The sequence below is a fragment of the Dendrobates tinctorius genome, unplaced genomic scaffold (assembly GCF_039654945.1).
Source record: "Dendrobates tinctorius isolate UK_male_01 unplaced genomic scaffold, ASM3965494v1 ptg000332l, whole genome shotgun sequence".
In the NCBI taxonomy this organism is placed as follows: Eukaryota; Metazoa; Chordata; class Amphibia; order Anura; family Dendrobatidae; genus Dendrobates; species Dendrobates tinctorius.
This window is the reverse complement of record NW_027361998.1, coordinates 18,001,067-18,013,893: the sequence shown is the minus strand read 5'-3', so window position 1 is coordinate 18,013,893 and position 12,827 is coordinate 18,001,067. Positions and strand designations below refer to the sequence as shown.

General features: G+C 49.0%; 5 non-coding genes across 5 annotated transcripts; all 5 read left to right on the top strand.

Moving 5' to 3' along the window:
- The first annotated feature begins 709 nt into the window (after positions 1 to 709).
- On the top strand, positions 710 to 782 carry TRNAV-UAC (transfer RNA valine (anticodon UAC)). Its single transcript has one exon. It is a non-coding gene; the product is annotated as a tRNA-Val (tRNA).
- Positions 783 to 1,709: 927 nt separating this feature from the next.
- Positions 1,710 to 1,782, top strand: TRNAV-CAC (transfer RNA valine (anticodon CAC)). Its single transcript has one exon. It is a non-coding gene; the product is annotated as a tRNA-Val (tRNA).
- A 97-nt stretch (positions 1,783 to 1,879) lies between these two features.
- Positions 1,880 to 1,952, top strand: TRNAV-UAC (transfer RNA valine (anticodon UAC)). Its single transcript has one exon. It is a non-coding gene; the product is annotated as a tRNA-Val (tRNA).
- Positions 1,953 to 2,712: 760 nt separating this feature from the next.
- TRNAV-AAC (transfer RNA valine (anticodon AAC)) lies at positions 2,713 to 2,785 on the top strand. The gene has a single exon. It is a non-coding gene; the product is annotated as a tRNA-Val (tRNA).
- Positions 2,786 to 3,043: 258 nt separating this feature from the next.
- Positions 3,044 to 3,116, top strand: TRNAV-UAC (transfer RNA valine (anticodon UAC)). The gene has a single exon. It is a non-coding gene; the product is annotated as a tRNA-Val (tRNA).
- Positions 3,117 to 12,827: the final 9,711 nt, after the last annotated feature.

Sequence of the window (12,827 nt, the reverse complement as noted above, 5' to 3'; positions counted from 1 at the left end):
GCTTTTGGACAAAGGCATGAGAATGTTTTGTGGAGCATGGTTTTGTTTCCCTGTTTGTTCTTTTTCTCCAATAGCCTGACAAATGAAAGGTTCCTGTGTTGCAAAATGCACTTTGTCCTGTCTTCAGACATAGAGGAAGACCTCTTGACTTTGGCTGGATGTTTTTTTCTTTTTCAAGTTCATTTCAGCATGTTTAAACATCTTTATCTTTGCATGGAGTTTCTGAAGTGTAGTGGTTGTCACGTTCACCTCACACGCGAACGGTCCCCAGTTCGAAACTGGATAGAAGCATGACATTAGGCGTTGATATTAAAGCTTTTGACGTTGAGTCTTTGTTCTCGATGGCTCGTCATGACCACAGTAACCTTACGCAGCCGGTTTCTGTAGTGTAGTGGTTACCACATTCGCCTAACACGGGAAAGGTCCCCAGTTTTAAACTGTGCAGAAACACGCTGTTACCCTTTGGTATCCAAGCTTTTGACTTTCAGTTCTTGATCTCGATTGCTTGTTGTCACCACAGTAAGCGCTTGCATCAGGTTTCTGTAGTGTAGCGGTTATCACGTTCGCCTCACACGCGAAATGTCCCCAGTTCGAAACTGGGCATAATCACAGCTTTTTCTTCTCTTGGAAAACGATCTTTTTGACTTTCAGTGCTTGTTCTTTATTGCTTGCCATGACCACAGCATTTTTTGTTTGTTTGAATCGGTTGGTTTCTGTAGTGTAGTGGTTATCACGTTCGCTTTACACGCGAAAGGTCCTCAGTACGAAACTGGGCAGAAACACAGCGTTCCTCTTGCAAACTAGTGCTTTTGACAATGAGTGCTTGATCTTTAATGCTTGCCATGACCACAGTAAACGCTCTTGTCTGGTTACTGTAGTGTAGTGATTGCCCTGTTTGCCATCCTCCTGAAAGTTCCCTGTTTTGATCCCGGGCAGAAACATGTGGCTTTTCTTTATTTTGATCACAAACGTATATTGTTGGCTTAATTACCCTTTGTTAGCATATTCTATTGCTGGTTTAATGAGCATTACTTTTACCAATGTGATTATTTCTACCGGTTTTTGCTTTTGGCAAGCATGTGTGTTTTTGACAGTGTCTAAGTGTTCCTAATTCAAGTAACACCTGATAGGATCAAGGTGCGAAAGCAGGCATCTAGGTGCTTTTTCTTTTTGGCTTTTGGACAAAGGCATGAGAATGTTTTGTGGAGCATGGTTTTGTTTCCCTGTTTGTTCTTTTTCTCCAATAGCCTGACAAATGAAAGGTTCCTGTGTTGCAAAATGCAATTTGTCCTGTCTTCAGACATAGAGGAAGACCTCTTGACTTTGGCTGGCTGTTTTTTTCTTTTTCAAGTTCATTTCAGCATGTTTAAACATCTTTATCTTTGCAAGGAGTTTCTGAAGAGTAGTAGTTGTCACGTTCACCTCACACGCGAACGTTCCCCAGTTCGAAACTGGATAGAAGCATGACAGTAGGCGTTGATATTAAAGCTTTTGACGTTGAGTCTTTGTTCTCGATGGCTCGTCATGACCACAGTAACCTTCTGCAGCCTGTTTCTGTAGTGTAGTGGTTATCACGTTCGCCTAACACGTGAAAGGTCCCCAGTTCGAAACTGTGCAGAAACACGCTTTTACCCTTTGGTATCCAAGCTTTTGACTTTCAGTTCTTGATCTCGATTGCTTGTTGTCACCACAGTAAGCACTTGCATCCGGTTTCTGTAGTGTAGCGGTAATCACGTTCGCCTCACACGCGAAAGGTTCCCAGTTTGAAACTGGGCAGAAACACAGCTTTACCTCTTGGAAAACGATCTTTTTGACTTTCAGTGCTTGTTCTTTATTGCTTGCCATGACCACAGCATTTTTTGTTTGTTTGAATCGGTTGGTTTCTGTAGTGTAGCGGTTATCACGTTCGCTTTACACGCGAAAGGTCCTCAGTTCGAAACTGGGCAAAAACACAGCGTTCCTCTTGCAAACTAGCGCTTTTGACAATGAGTGCTTGATGTTTAATGCTTGCCATGACCACAGTAAACGCTCTTGTCTGGTTACTGTAGTGTAGTGATTGTCCTGTTTGCCATCCTCCTGAAAGTTCCCTGTTTTGATCCCGGGCAGAAACATGTGGCTTTTCTTTATTTTGATCACAAACATATATTGTTGGCTTAATTAGCCTTAGTTAGCATATTCCATTGCTGGTTTAATGAGCATTACTTTTACCAATGTGATTATTTCTACCCATTTTTGCTTTTGGCAAGCATGTGTGTTTTTGACAGTGTCTAAGTGTTCCTAATTCAAGTAACACCTGATAGGATTAAGGTGCGAAAGCAGGCATCTAGGTGCTTTTTCCTTTTGGACAAAGGCATGAGAATGTTTTGTGGAGCATGGTTTTGTTTCCCTGTTTGTTCTTTTCTCCAACAGCCTGACAAATGAAAGGTTCCTGTGTTGCAAAATGCACTTTATCCTGTCTTCAGACATAGAGGAAGACCTCTTGACTTTGGCTGGATGTTTTTTTCTTTTTCAAGTTCATTTCAGCATGTTTAAACATCTTTAGCTTTGCATGGAGTTTCTGAAGTGTAGTGGTTGTCACGTTCACCCCACACGCGAATGGTCCCCAGTTCGAAACTGGATTGAAGCATGACATTAGGCGTTGCTATTAAAGCTTTTGACGTTGAGTCTTTGTTCTCGATGGCTCATCATGACCACAGTAACCGTCCGCAGCCGGTTTCTGTAGTGTAGTGGTTATCACGTTCGCCTAACACGCGAAAGGTCCCCAGTTCGTAACTGGGCAGAAACATGCTGTTACCCTTTGGTATCCAAGCTTTTGACTTTCAGTTCTTGATCTCGATTGCTTGTTGTCACCACAGTAAGCACTTGCATCCGGTTTCTGTAGTGTAGCGGATATCATGTTCGCCTCACACGCGAAAGGTCCCTACTTCAAAACTGGGCAGAAACACAGCTTTTTCTCTTGGAAAACGATCTATTTGACATTCAGTGCTTGTTCTTTATTGCTTGCCATGACCACAGCATTTTTTTTTTTTTTTTGAATCGGTTGGTTTCTGTAGTGTAGCGGTTATCACGTTTGCTTTACACGCGAAAAGTCCTCAGTTCGAAACTGGGCAGAAACACTGCTTTTTCTCTTGGAAAACGATCTTTTTGACTTTCAGTGCTTGTTCTTTATTGCTTGCCATGACCACAGCATTTTTTGTTTTTTTTGAATCGGTTGGAATCTGTAGTGTAGCGGTTATCACGTTCGCTTTACACGCGAAAGGTTCTCAGTTCGAAACTGGGCAGAAACACGCTGTTACCCTTTGGTATCCAAGCTTTTGACTTTCAGTTCTTGATGTCGATTGCTTGTTGTCACCACAGTAAGCTCTGGTTTCTGTAGTGTAGCGGTTATCACGTTCGCTTCACACGCGAAAGGTCCACAGTTTGAAACTGGGCAGAAACACAGCGTTCCTCTTGCAAGCTAGCCCTTTTGACAATGAGTGCTTGATCTTTAATGCTTGCCATGACCACAGTAAACGCTCTTGTCTGGTTACTGTAGTGTAGTGATTGTCCTGTTTGCCATCCTCCTGAAAGTTCCCTGTTTTGATCCCGGGCAGAAACATGTGGCTTTTCTTTATTTTGATCACAAACGTATATTGTTGGCTTAATTAGCCTTAGTTAGCATATTCTATTGCTGGTTTAATGAGCATTACTTTTACCAAAGTGATTATTTCTACCCGTTTTTGCTTTTGGCAAGCATGTGTGTTTTTGACAGTGTCTAAGTGTTCCTAATTCAAGTAACACCTGATAGGATCAAGGTGCGAAAGCAGGCATCTAGGTGCTTTTTCTTTTTGGCTTTTGGACAAAGGCATGAGAATGTTTTGTGGAGCATGGTTTTGTTTCCCTGTTTGTTCTTTTTTCCAATAGCCTGAAAAATGAAAGGTTCCTGTGTTGCAAAATGCACTTTGTCCTGTCTTCAGACATAGAGGAAGACCTCTTGACTTTGGCTGGCTGTTTTTTTCTTTTTCAAGTTCATTTCAGCATGTTTAAACATCTTTAGCTTTGCATGGAGTTTCTGAAGTGTAGTGGTTGTCACTAGAGTTGAGCGATACCAGCCGATACTTGAAAATATCGGATCGGAATGGATCGGCCGATCTTAAAAAAAAGTATCGGTATCGCCGATTCCGATACCGGGAACCAATGCAAGTCACTGGGGCCAAAATATCGGAATTAAAAAAAACCCTTTCTTTCCTTGTAGGTTAATTCTACATGAAGAAAAACAACTAAGAATAATGTAGAATGTATTGTGGGAGGTGGAGGAGACATTAAAGCCATAGAGGTTTAGCCCAATCAAATGGAATAGCAGGAATTAAACTTTTTTTTTAAAGACGTTAGGAGTTACAAAGATATTGACTATGTTAGCCTCATTTATATTTTGCCAGACATGTATGTCTTCTTCTTCTTTCTTCTTTCTTCTTCTTTCTTATTCTTCTTCCTTTTTTTACCTTCTTCTTCTTCTTATTCCTTTTTTTACATTCTTCTTCCTTTTTTTACATTCTTCTACTTCCTTTTTTTACATTCTTCTTCTTATTCCTTTTTTTACACTCTTCTTCCTTTTTTTAAATTCTTCTACTTCCTTTTTTTACATTCTTCTTCTTCTTCCTTTTCTTACATTCTTCATATTCTTCTTATTCAACAATTATTATTCTACATATTCAACTTCTTCATCTTCTTCCTATTCCTCTTCATCATATTCTTGTTTGTGTCAGGCATTCCTGTAGTTGTTATCTAGAAAAGTTAGAAGTTTACACCTTCCGTTCTGCCTGTCACAAAAGATTTACAACAGGATTTGTCCGCGTTCAGTTTGGCCTGCAGCAGCAGGCCTTTTCCAGGGGCACCACGAGGAGGAACGGACTCACCCCCATACACTGCTTAGTCTTCTTCTGCTTATAAATAAGATAATATCATTTGCTCAGAGTATTAGTCTTATGCTTAATGTTCTTCTGCTTTGTTTTTTTTTGCTTCTTTGTCTTCTCTCTCTTGTTGTTCTGCATCTTGGTGGTTGTCTTCCTGTTCTTTGTCCTCTTGAACCAGCTGACTGTACTGGCACCCGGAGGGGCAGCAGAAGGAACAAGAGCCAATGGCACTACTGAGGACCAGCTGACGGTGCTGGAACCCGGTTACTAAGCAGGAGGTACCTGTGCTACAAAGCACTACCAAGGACCAGCAGACGTTGCCGGAACTCGGATACCGAGATGGAGGCACCTAGGCCAAAGGCTCTGACGAGAACCAGCTGACGGTGCTGGAACCCGGAGGGGTAGCATAAGCTGCAAGAGCAAATGGAAATAGCGAGGACCAGCTGACAGTGCTGGCACCCGGAGGGGCAGCAGAAGGAATAAGAGCCAATGGCACAACCGAGGACCAGCTGACGGTGCTGGAACCCGGTTACTAAGCAGGAGGTACCTGTGCTACAAAGCACTACCAAGGACCAGCAGACATTGCCGGAACTCGGATACCGAGATGGAGGCACCTAGGCCAAAGGCTCTGACGAGAACCAGCTGACGGTGCTGGAACCCGGAGGGGTAGCATAAGCTGCAAGAGCAAATGGAAATAGCGAGGACCAGCTGACAGTGCTGGCACCCGGAGGGGCAGCAGAAGGAATAAGAGCCAATGGCACAACCGAGGACCAGCTGACGGTGCTGAAACCCGGTTACTAAGCAGGAGGTACCTGTGCTACAAAGCACTACCAAGGACCAGCAGACATTGCCGGAACTCGGATACCGAGATGGAGGCACCTAGGCCAAAGGCTCTGACGAGAACCAGCTGACGGTGCTGGAACCCGGAGGGGTAGCAGAAGTTACCCCTGAAAAGCAAAGTTGGCATGCTGCAAGCTGGCCGCAGTTACCGAATCACACAGTCCTACAGGGGGTGCTTGTCCTACTGGCACTACGGAACAAGCCTTTCTTACCAGAACCCGCAGTCCACATAGGAAGCACCTAAACTGCTGGCACCCTAGCCTCGGCTAACCCAACCGCAACACGAAATGGCAACTTGGGGTGGCAAACTGACATTGACACTTCCCGGAAACAGCAGGCAGGGCTGGAACCAAGCTGGGCAGGAGGGAGTACCCGTGCCAAAGTCAGTTATGAGCAGCAACTGGCGATGTTGGAGCCCAGGACAAGCACTTAGCAGGCTGAGGCCTGATGTGCTGTCAATTGGGAGGCAGCAGGACAGATTGCCATCAAAACAGCAGGGGAACAGCTGACGTTACTGAACCCCACAAACACAGGAGCTAGTGTTTTACTCTGTGAAGACGGCACTTCCGAGCAACAACTGGCTGTGTTGAAGCCCAGGGACAAGCACGGAGCAGGCTGAGGCTGCATTGAAGAAATTTTAAGATCGGTTGTAGACTTCTACTAATTTTAACCAAGCTCCACTTAGGCCTGTGGCTTCACTGATTTTCGTATTTCCCCTGTCCTCCAACCCCGCCAGTTACAGCTCCGAAGTGGCGTCTGCAAAATCCACACTTGTTCCTGTGTAACAGGTGTTCAGTCCGGTCAGTTAATCCCCTGATGTGTGTCCGGCAATGTCGCCTGCTCTGTCCACATTCTCATAACTAGTTATGTGAATGTGGACAGAGCAGGTGACATTGCCGGACACACATCAGGGGATTAACTGACCGGACTGAACACCTGTAACACAGGAACAAGTGTGGATTGTGCAGATGCCACTTCGGAGCTGTAACTGGCGGGGTTGGAGGACAGGGGAAATACGAGAGACAGTGGAGCCACAGGCCTAATTGGAGCACGGTTAAAAATCAGTAGTGGTATGACTGTGTAGGCAGCAGGAGACTTTGCCATCCACACAGCAGGGGATCAGCTGACGTTACTGAACCCCACTGAGACACGGGAGCAAGTGTCTCTTTCCGTGTGGACGGCACTTCCGAGCTACAACTGGCTGTGTTGAAGCCCAGGAAATAGGAGGGTGTAGGCAGAGGCCTACTGTATTTGGAATGTGGTGACAGCAGGAGAGACTGCCATCCACCCAGCAGGGGATCAGCTGACGTTACTGAACCCCACTGAGACACGGGAGCAAGTGTCTCTTTCCGTGTGGACGGCACTTCCAAGCTACAACTGGCTGTGTTGAAGCCCAGGAAATAGGAGGGTGTAGGCAGAGGCCTACTGTATTTGGAATGAGGTGACAGCAGGAGAGACTGCCATCCACACAGCAGGGGATCAGCTGACGTTACTGAACCCCACTGAGACACGGGAGCAAGTATCTCTTTCCGTGTGGACGGCACTTCCGAACTACAACTGGCTGTGTTGAAGCCCAGGAAATAGGAGGGTGTAGGCAGAGGCCTACTGTATTTGGAATGTGGTGACAGAAGGAGAGACTGCCATCCACACAGCAGGGGATCAGCTGACGTTACTGAACCCCACTGAGACACGGGAGCAAGTGTCTCTTTCCGTGTGGACGGCACTTCCGAGCTACAACTGGCTGTGTTGAAGCCCAGGAAATAGGAGGGTGTAGGCAGAGGCCTACTGTATTTGGAATGAGGTGACAGCAGGAGAGACTGCCATCCACACAGCAGGGGATCAGCTGACGTTACTGAACCCCACTGAGACACGGGAGCAAGTATCTCTTTCCGTGTGGACGGCACTTCCGAGCTACAACTGGCTGTGTTGAAGCCCAGGAAATAGGAGGGTGTAGGCAGAGGCCTACTGTATTTGGAATGAGGTGACAGCAGGAGAGACTGCCATCCACACAGCAGGGGATCAGCTGACGTTACTGAACCCCACTGAGACACGGGAGCAAGTATCTCTTTCCGTGTGGACGGCACTTCCGAGCTACAACTGGCTGTGTTGAATCCCAGGAAATAGGAGGGTGTAGGCAGAGGCCTACTGTATTTGGAATGTGGTGACAGCAGGAGAGACTGCCATCCACACAGCAGGGGATCAGCTGACGTTACTGAACCCCACTGAGACACGGGAGCAAGTGTCTCTTTCCGTGTGGACGGCACTTCCGAGCTACAACTGGCTGTGTTGAAGCCCAGGAAATAGGAGGGTGTAGGCAGAGGCCTACTGTATTTGGAATGTGGTGACAGCAGGAGAGACTGCCATCCACACAGCAGGGGATCAGCTGACGTTACTGAACCCCACTGAGACACGGGAGCAAGTGTCTCTTTCCGTGTGGACGGCACTTCCGAGCTACAACTGGCTGTGTTGAAGCCCAGGAAATAGGAGGGTGTAGGCAGAGGCCTACTGTATTTGGAATGAGGTGACAGCAGGAGAGACTGCCATCCACACAGCAGGGGATCAGCTGACGTTACTGAACCCCACTGAGACGCGGGAGCAAGTATCTCTTTCCGTGTGGACGGCACTTCCGAGCTACAACTGGCTGTGTTGAAGCCCAGGAAATAGGAGGGTGTAGGCAGAGGCCTACTGTATTTGGAATGTGGCGACAGCAGGAGAGACTGCCATCCACACAGCAGGGGATCAGCTGACGTTACTGAACCCCACTGAGACACGGGAGCAAGTGTCTCTTTCCGTGTGGACGGCACTTCCGAGCTACAACTGGCTGTGTTGAAGCCCAGGAAATAGGAGGGTGTAGGCAGAGGCCTACTGTATTTGGAATGTGGTGACAGCAGGAGAGACTGCCATCCACACAGCAGGGGATCAGCTGACGTTACTGAACCCCACTGAGACACGGGAGCAAGTGTCTCTTTCCGTGTGGACGGCACTTCCGAGCTACAACTGGCTGTGTTGAAGCCCAGGAAATAGGAGGGTGTAGGCAGAGGCCTACTGTATTTGGAATGAGGTGACAGCAGGAGAGACTGCCATCCACACAGCAGGGGATCAGCTGACGTTACTGAACGCCACTGAGACGCGGGAGCAAGTATCTCTTTCCGTGTGGACGGCACTTCCGAGCTACAACTGGCTGTGTTGAAGCCCAGGAAATAGGAGGGTGTAGGCACAGGCCTACTGTATTTGGAATGAGGTGACAGCAGGAGAGACTGCCATCCACACAGCAGGGGATCAGCTGACGTTACTGAACCCCACTGAGACACGGGAGCAAGTGTCTCTTTCCGTGTGGACGGCACTTCCGAGCTACAACTGGCTGTGTTGAATCCCAGGAAATAGGAGGGTGTAGGCAGAGGCCTACTGTATTTGGAATGAGGTGACAGCAGGAGAGACTGCCATCCACACAGCAGGGGATCAGCTGACGTTACTGAACCCCACTGAGACACGGGAGCAAGTGTCTCTTTCCGTGTGGACGGCACTTCCGAGCTACAACTGGCTGTGTTGAAGCCCAGGAAATAGGAGGGTGTAGGCAAAGGCCTACTGTATTTGGAATGAGCCGACAGCAGGAGAGACTGCCATCTCCACAGCAGGGGAACAGCTGGCAGTGCTGAACCCCACTAACACTTGAACAAATGTGTTTGGCTCTGTGGAGATGACACTTCTGAACACCAACTGACGCTGTTGGAGCCCAGGATTAGGCGAGGAGCAGGCTGGGGCCTGTTGCTTTTGGCAGGTGAAGGCAGCAGGAGACTTGCCATCTCCACAGCAGGGGAACAGCTGGCAGTGCTGAAACCCACTAACACTCGAACGAATGTGTTTGGCTCTGTGGAGATGTCACTTCTGAACACCAACTGACGCTGTTGGAGCCCAGGACTAGGTGTGGAGCAGGCTGGGGCCTACTGGATTTTGGCAGGTGTGGGCAGCAGGAGACTTGCCATCTCCACAGCAGGGGAACAGCTGGCAGTGCTGAAACCCACTAACACTCGAACGAATGTGTTTGACTCTGTGGAGACGACACTTCTGAACACCAACTGACGCTGTTGGAGCCCAGGATTAGGCGAGGAGCAGGCTGGGGCCTGTTGCTTTTGGCAGGTGAAGGCAGCAGGAGACTTGCCATCTCCACAGCAGGGGAACAGCTGGCAGTGCTGAAACCCACTAACACTCGAACGAATGTGTTTGGCTCTGTGGAGATGACACTTCTGAACACCAACTGACGCTGTTGGAGCCCAGGATTAGGCGAGGAGCAGGCTGGGGCCTGTTGCTTTTGGCAGGTGAAGGCAGCAGGAGACTTGCCATCTCCACAGCAGGGGAACAGCTGGCAGTGCTGAAACCCACTAACACTCGAACGAATGTGTTTGGCTCTGTGGAGATGACACTTCTGAACACCAACTGACGCTGTTGGAGCCCAGGATTAGGCGAGGAGCAGGCTGGGGCCTGTTGCTTTTGGCAGGTGAAGGCAGCAGGAGACTTGCCATCTCCACAGCAGGGGAACAGCTGGCAGTGCTGAAACCCACTAACACTCGAACGAATGTGTTTGGCTCTGTGGAGACGACACTTCTGAACACCAACTGACGCTGTTGGAGCCCAGGATTAGGCGAGGAGCAGGCTGGGGCCTGTTGCTTTTGGCAGGTGAAGGCAGCAGGAGACTTGCCATCTCCACAGCAGGGGAACAGCTGGCAGTGCTGAAACCCACTAACACTCAAACTAATGTGTTTGGCTCTGTGGAGATGTCACTTCTGAACACCAACTGATGCTGTTGGAGCCCAGGATTAGGCGTGGAGCAGGCTGGGGCCTACTGGATTTTGGCAGGTGTAGGCAGCAGGAGACTTGCCATCTCCACAGCAGGGGAACAGCTGGCAGTGCTGAAACCCACTAACACTCGAACGAATGTGTTTGGCTCTGTGGAGACGACACTTCTGAACACCAACTGACGCTGTTGGAGCCCAGGATTAGGCGAGGAGCAGGCTGGGGCCTGTTGCTTTTGGCAGGTGAAGGCAGCAGGAGACTTGCCATCTCCACAGCAGGGAAACAGCTGGCAGTGCTGAACCCCACTAACACTCGAACGAATGTGTTTGGCTCTGTGGAGATGACACTTCTGAACACCAACTGACGCTGTTGGAGCCCAGGATTAGGCGAGGAGCAGGCTGGGGCCTGTTGCTTTTGGCAGCTGAAGGCAGCAGGAGACTTGCCATCTCCACAGCAGGGGAACAGCTGGCAGTGCTGAACCCCACTAACACTTGAACGAATGTGTTTGGCTCTGTGGAGACGACACTTCTGAACACCAACTGACACTGTTGGAGCCCAGGATTACGCATGCCGCATGCAGAGGCCAATGGGCAGCGGTTTTTATGGAGGTTGTTGACTACTACTGATTCTAACCATGCTTCACTTAGGCCTCTGGCTCCACTGTCTCTACTATTTACCCTGGCCTCCAACCCCGCCAGCTACATCTCTGAAGTGGCGTCAGCACAATCTACACTTGTTCCTGTGTTACTGGTGCTCAGTTCCGTCAGTTGATCCCCTGATGTTTGTCTGGCAAGTTCGCCAGCTCTGTCCTCATTCCCACTACTGGTTATGGGAATGTGGCAGAGCAGGAGACCTTGCCGGACACACATCAGGGGATAAACTGATGGGACTGAGCCACAGGAACACAGGAACAAGTGTAGATTGTGCTGACGCCACTTCAGAGATGTAGATGGCGGGGTTGGAGGTCAGGGGAAATAGTAGAGACAGTGGAGCCAGAGACCTAAGTTGGGCACGGTTAAAAATCAGTAGTGGTTTGAATGTTGATGGAGCTGGTGACTTTGCCGTCCACACAGCAGGGGATCAGCTGGCGTTACTAAACCCCACTAACACAGGAGCTAGTGTGTTTCTCTGCAGACGACACATCTGAGCGACAACTGGCTGTGTTGAAGCACAGGGATTATAGTTCAGGTGGTAGAAAAATGAACACACCAGCAGACCTGGATACAGTTGCCAACCACTAATTTAGTCTGTAAGAGGAATGGCAAAGTCTTTGGAGATCCAGGCCTTGTTCATTTTCAGAAAAGTCAGCCGGTCAACATTATCGGAAGATAGTCGCGTGCGACGGTCTGTTAGTACACCACCTGCGGCACTAAAGACACGTTCCGATAATACACTGGCAGCAGGGCAAGCCAGCACCTCCAATGCATACTGGCTAAGCTCTGGCCATGTATCCAGCTTAGAGACCCAAAACTTGAAGGGGGAAGAGCCATCTGGGAGTACAGCGACAGGGCAAGACATGTAGTCTGACACCATCTGACGGAAGCGTTGCCTCCTGCTGACTCGAGGCGTCGCTGATGGTGTAGACAATTGTGGTGGACACACAAAGCTTTGCCACATTTGGGCCATAGTGGTCTTGCCTTGTGCTGCGGCGCTGCCTCTGCTCCCTCTTTGTGCAGAGTTTCCTCCACTGCCTCGACGCACAGAGCTGCTTTGTAAAGCACTAGCAAGAATGCTGTCGGGTGGAATGGAAAACATTATGGACTGCACCAGTGACTCTTCGTACTCCCGCAGTTTACGCTCCCGGTTCAACGTTGGTATGAGCCTTTGTACGCTGTCCCGGTAGCGAGGATCTAGGAGGGTGTACACCCAATAATCAGCCGAGACGAGAATGTGGGCGATGCGGCGGTCGTTTCTCAGGCACTGCAGCATGAAATCAACCATGTGCTGCAGACTCCCAACTGCCAAAGAACCGCTGTCCCCTGTTTGAGGCGTGACCTCGGCCTGCTCTGCATCACCCCACCCTCGCTGTACATACTGAGTAGAGGTTTGTGTACCTCCCTCCTCTGGAGAGATGTCTTCCTCCTCCATCGACTCCTCCTCATCCTCCTCACAAAGTGTCCCCTGCCTAGGCCTTTGTGAGGAAACACGTAGCGCAGACTGTCCAGAAGCAGATGGCATTTGGGACTCCTCATCCTCCACCTCTTCCGAAACCTCATCCCTTAGTGCTTGCAGTGTTTGTTGAAGCAGGCAGATAAGGGGGACAGTCATGCTGACTAGTGCATCATCTGCACTCGCCATCCGCGT